Here is a 6,000-nt window from a genome sequence, read left to right as displayed (position 1 = left end):
CACGATAGGTTCACAACGGGAGCAATCTCATTTGCTCTCCACCGGGCCCTGGACCATTGCACAACAGCAATAATTACGTCAGGCTGCGGTTTATTGTCCGTAGCTCAGCGTTCAGCACAATCATTTCCTCATTTCTTAAAAACAAGCTCCAGTTCTTTAAATAAAACTGGGGAGACTTCAAACTAGAACGGTTGGGGGGGGGGGGGGGAATCAAATTCAAGAGACTAGGAGAGACGAGGCTAGTTCACAGATAGAGAAAATAGTAGACAGAGTGTGAGGAAGGATAAGCAGGTGACAGAGAATGGGAGTGATCAGACCGAAGATCTTGGGGAGAAGGAAGACAAATATAATAAAGGTGTTTGCATCGTTACGGAGAAACAGAGAGTAAGAGGTGGAGAGTTTCTTAAATACATCTATTTTAATGCTAGGAGAATTGTAAGATAGGTGGATGAGCTTAGAGCATGGATTGATACCTGTACATATGATGTTGCAGCTATTAGTGAAATATGGTTGCAGGAGGAGTGTCATTGGCAACTAAATATTCCTGGATTTCGGTGTTTCAGGAGTGATAGAATCTATGGCGGGGGGTGAAAGAGAGGGAGGTGTTGCATTGCTTCTCGGAGAAAATATTACAACGGTAACTTGGCAGAATAGATTAGAGAGCTCGTGTAGGGAGCCCATTTGGTTGGAATTAAGGAATGCGGAAAGGTATATTAACACTTATAGCGGTGTATTATAGATCACCTAATGGGGAGCGAGAATTGAAGGAGCAAATTTGCGAGGACATAGCAGTTACTTGTAGTAAGCACAAGTTGTGATTGTGGGAGATTTGTATTTTCCAGACATCGATTGGAAAGCCCATGTTGTAAAAGGGCTGGATGGTTTGGAGTGTGTAAAATTTGTGCAGCATGGTTTTTCTGCAGCAATATATAGAGGTACCGGCTAGAGAAGGGGCAGTGTTATATCTCCTGTTAGGGAATGAGATCGGTCAAGTGACGGAAGTATGTGTTGGGTCCAGTGATCACAATGCCTTTAGGTTCATTATAATTATGGAGAAGGATAGGACTGCACTCAAGTTTTAGATTTTTGATTGGAGAAAGGCTGACTTTGAGGAGATGCGAAAGGATTTAAAAGCAGTTGAATTGGACATTTTGTTTTATGTGAAGGATTTTACAGAGAAATGGAAGTCATTTAAAGTGGAACTTTTTAGGGTACAGAACGGTTCAGTCATATTGAAAGGAAAGATTAAAAATTTCAGAGAGGCATGGTTTTCAAGTGCTATTCGAATGTTGGTTCGGAAAAAGAGAGATGTCTACAATAAATATAGGCAGGATGGAGTAAATAAGGTGTTCAAGGAATATTAAGAATGTAAAAAAAAGAATCTTAAGTAAGAAATTACAAAACGTTGAAAGAAGATACGAGGTTGCTTTCGCAAGTAAGGTGAAAATAAATCCGAAGTGTTTCTACAGTTATATTAATAGCAAAAGGATAGTGAGGGATAAAATTGGTCCCTGAGAGAATCGGAATTGACAGTTATGTGTTGAGCCGAAAGAGATGGGGGAGATTTTGAACATTTTTTTCTTCTTCTGTATCAAATAAGCAGAAGGATATTGAATTGAGTAACGTAAGGAAACATGTAGGGAAGTTATGAAAACTATGACGATTAAAGAGGAAGAATTAGTGGCGCTTTTAAGGAATATAAAAGTGGATAAATCTCCGGATCCTGACAGGATATTCCCTAGGACGTTCAGAGAACATAGTGTAGAAATAACAGGGGCTCTGACAGAAATCTTGCAAATGTCATCAGAAACGGAGATGGTGCCGCAGGATTGGAGTATTTCTCAAGAGGTTCCATTTTTATAAATCGGTTCTAAGAGTAAACGTAACAATTATAGGCCTGTCTGTTTGACGTCAGTGGTGGGTAAATTAATGGAAAATATTCTTAGTGATGGTATATATAATTATCTGGACAGACAGGGTTTGATTAGAAACAGTCAGCATGGATTTTTGCGTGGAAGGTCATGTTTGTCAACTCTTATTGAAATTTTGGAAGAGGTTACGAGGAAAGATGACGAAGTTAAAGCAGTGGATGTTTTCAATATGGACTTCAGTAAGGCTTTGACAAGGTTCCGCAGGTGTGGTTAGTTCGGAAGGTTGAATCTTTAGGTACTGATATTGAAGTAGTAAAATGGATTCAACAGTGGCTTGAGCGGAGATGTCAGAGAGTAGTGGTGGATAACAGTTCATCAGTTTTGAGGCCTGTGTCTAATGGTGCGCCTCGCGGATCTGTACTGGGTCCAATTTTGTTTGTCATATACATAAATGATGTGGATGATGGGGTGGCAAATTGGATTAGTAACTATGCAGATGATGCTAAGTTCGGTAGCGTTGTTGATAATGACGTAGGTTTTCAAATCTTGCAGACAGGTTTAGGCCAGTTAGAAGAGTGGGCTGAACGATGGCAGATGGAGTTTAATGATGATAAGTGTGAGCCGCTACATTTGGGTGGAAATAATCCAAATAGGACATACATGGTAAATGGTAGGGCATTGAAGAATGCAGGAGAACAGAGTGATCTAGGAATAATGGTGCATAGTTCCCTGAAGGTGGAATCTCGTGTGGATAGGCTGGTGAAGTAAGCTTTTGGTATGCTGGTCTTTATAAATCACAGCATTGAGTGTAGGAGCTGGAATGTAATGTTAAAATTGTACAAGGCATTGGTAAGGCCGAATTTGGAGCATTTTCTACAGTTCTGGTCACCGAATTACAGGAAAGAGATCAACAAAATAGAGAGAGTACAGAGGATATTTAGAAGAATGTTACCTGGGTTTCAGCACCCAAGTTACAAGGAAAGGTTGACCACGTTAAGACTATTTTCTTTGGAGCGTAGAAAGTTGCGGGTGGACTTGATAGAGGTATTTAAAATTATGAGTTGATAGAGTTCACATGGATAGGCTTTTTTTTTTTCATTGAGTGTAGGGGAGATTCAAACAAGAGGACATGAGCTGAGAGTTCGGAGGCAAAAGGTTATGGGTAACACGAGGGGGAATATCTTTACTCAGAGAGTGGTAGCTGTTTGCAACGAGCTTCCAGTACAAGTGGTAGATGCAGTTTCGATATTGGCATTTAAAGTAAATCTTGATAGTTACATGGATAGGAAAGGAATGAAGGGTTATGGGCTGAGTACGTGCCAGTGGGACTAGGTAAGAGGAAGCGTTCAGCAGGGACAAGAAGGGCAGAGATGGCCTGTTTCCGTACTGTAATTGTTATACGGTTATATGCACAAATTAAATGTACTCAACGTCTTGCCTAAACTGTTGTATGCGAATATGAAATCAGTGGAGTGGTTAAACAATTAGTTTTAATGACTTCACCCGAGGGGTATGTAAACTTGTAAACTTGTAACCCACTGGGAATTGGATGAAAGAAATGAAAGCTGGAATAAATCACCCTCTCTACTATTATTCTGACATTACACATTCTGTAAATAGAGTCGTGATCCGATCTGAACACAGGCAGAGGATGTTTCCGAGGATTAAATAACATGAATTGGGAAAAGCTGACTATAAATGTATTTGGCCAAGGGGTACGTAAACTTCTGACTTCAAATGTGTGCCTTGTGCCGAGTGTGACTGTTTGTATTGTGATTAACAGCTTGATCCCGGCTGTATTCATGGGTATTTCTGTGTGATAGAATTATAATTTAAAAAATTGAGTTGAAACGAAATGAAATAATACCACCTCGTCGGTAAAAGTCGCACCTTCCGTGGAAGAGAGCACAGTGATTCAGATATATGAAGATCTCTTTCCAAACCTATCTCTTTAGCCACATGTTAAACTCAATGTTCTTCATAATTTTGTGCACGGCTGCACATACATAGGTTTGCAGAACCGGCTCACTCTTTTGCCGATATACCGGTGTCTATAACATAGAAACATAGAAAACTGATTGCGCAACACATGTCTGTCGGCCCACAAAGCTGTGCCGAACATGTCCTTTCCTTAGATCTATCTAGGCTTTACCCATAGACCTGTATTATACCAAGCTCTTTGTACCTATCCAGGAGTATCACAAAGCCTCTATCGTTTCCGCCTCCACCACCGCCGCCGGCAGCCCATTCCACACACTGACCACTGTCTGTGTAAACAAAATGACCCTGACACCTACTCTGTATGTACCACTTTGCAAGCACCATAAAATAATGTTCTTTTGTGCTCGACATTTCAGCCCTCGGAAAAAAAAACCTCTATCAATCCACACGATCAATGCCTCTCATTATCTTGTGCACAACTATCAGTTCACCATCCCATCCTCCGTCGCTCCAAGGAGAAAAGGTCGAATTCACTCAAACTCATAAGGCGTTCTCCCCAATCCAGGCCACATCCTTGTAAATCTGGGGATCAAATACTACCGAGGAATCTCGTTCTCGTCCACAGTACCTCTTTTCTGTTTCCCTCAATAGAACACTCTATCGATACAGCTCGCGACATCTCACCCCATTCCTTTCTGAGCCACAGAACCATAGTCAGTGCCAGAGACCTGACTGGTGAGACTTTCCCCTGCTTGGTCAGTTGCACCTCTCTCCTCCCATCCAGAAGTAGACAAAGTGGTCTATCTGTTATTGAGCGGGTTGGCCACAGGAGGTCTCTGCACTGGCTCTGGCTGTTTAACCCCTTTCACCTTCCTGTCCGTCACCCAGTTTACTGTATCCTACACCTTGGCTGTAAGTACATCTCTATATGTTCCCCGCATTACCCGCACAACTCCCTGAATGATCCCGAATTCATCCAGTTCCAGTTCCAACTCTGTAACGCAGAGCGATAGAAGGTGCTGCTGGATGACGTTCTTACAGGTGAAGTTGTCAGGGACTCTGGAGGTGTCCATGCCCTCCCACAACCCGCAAGGAAAGCAGTCAACTCTCCTGTCCGGCATGCTTACTGCTGTTCCTAACTGGAATTACAAACGAAACAATAAATAAATTGAAAAACACATTTGCCAACAGTTTCGTGTCTTCTCTCAAGCGAGACTCTCCTGCTTATAGCATGAAACTGATAAGCCCTCCATCTTTCACTCAAATACGGTTTGCTCTCACAATGGCTGCTGCGATTGTCCACCCCTTTACTCCGAGGTATGCCTCCTCTGCTCGGTTCATCACACGGATACAGATTCAAACAATGAATGAAATTCACCCCACACCGTCCCATCACCCAGACCCGGGGTCAGGCCCAGACTGAAGCTCTCACCCACCCCCCCCCCCCGGTCCCGTCACACACTCCGGGGTTCAGAAGCTGCTTTCCTCTCGCCACCCCCAGCACTCCGCCGTTCCAGTAGTCCTTCATTGTGTGTCTGTCTCGGAGACTGTGCGCGTGTTCGTGTTCAGATGGTGAGCAGTGAAGAGCAGAGAAGTGGGAGAGGTTGAGGGGGAGGGAGTAGGGTCGTGGTGTTGAGACAGTGGTCACTGGGAGAAAGTGGTGTGGAACCGCGAGACCGGCCTGTCCACATAGAGGAGGGAATAGGATCAGAACCGAGAGATCGACATCCGGAGGAGGGGGTTGGGTGTTGTAACACCAGACGTCACCTCTCCCCCTTCCTCCCCAGAATTCCAGATGAACAGAGCTTGTCTGCTCATATTCCAGATGAACAAATGGGTGTAGAGGAACGAGAGGGTTGATGGAACCGTGGAGAGAGTAGGGGATTGAACGTGTCAGGGAGACGGGAAGAGGAGATGGGGAAGAAGGAGATAACGGAGACGGCAAGGAGTGCGGGAGACGGGAGGGTTGATGGAGGCGAGGTGTGTAAAAGAAGTTGACGGTGATGGAAATGAAGGTAGGGGAAATCGGCATCGGGTGGAGGGTGTTGTTGTGTGGTTGTGTAACACCAGACGTCACCTCTCTCTCTCTTCCTCACAATTTCACATTTACACAGAAAGGGAGCGGGGTAGAGGAGGGAGCGGGATGACGGAAACGTGGAAGTCTGCACACGTCGCAGCGTTTCAGAGA

The sequence above is a fragment of the Hypanus sabinus genome, unplaced genomic scaffold (genome assembly GCF_030144855.1).
Source record: "Hypanus sabinus isolate sHypSab1 unplaced genomic scaffold, sHypSab1.hap1 scaffold_591, whole genome shotgun sequence".
NCBI lineage: Eukaryota > Metazoa > Chordata > Chondrichthyes > Myliobatiformes > Dasyatidae > Hypanus > Hypanus sabinus.
Note: the sequence above shows the minus strand (reverse complement) of the source record.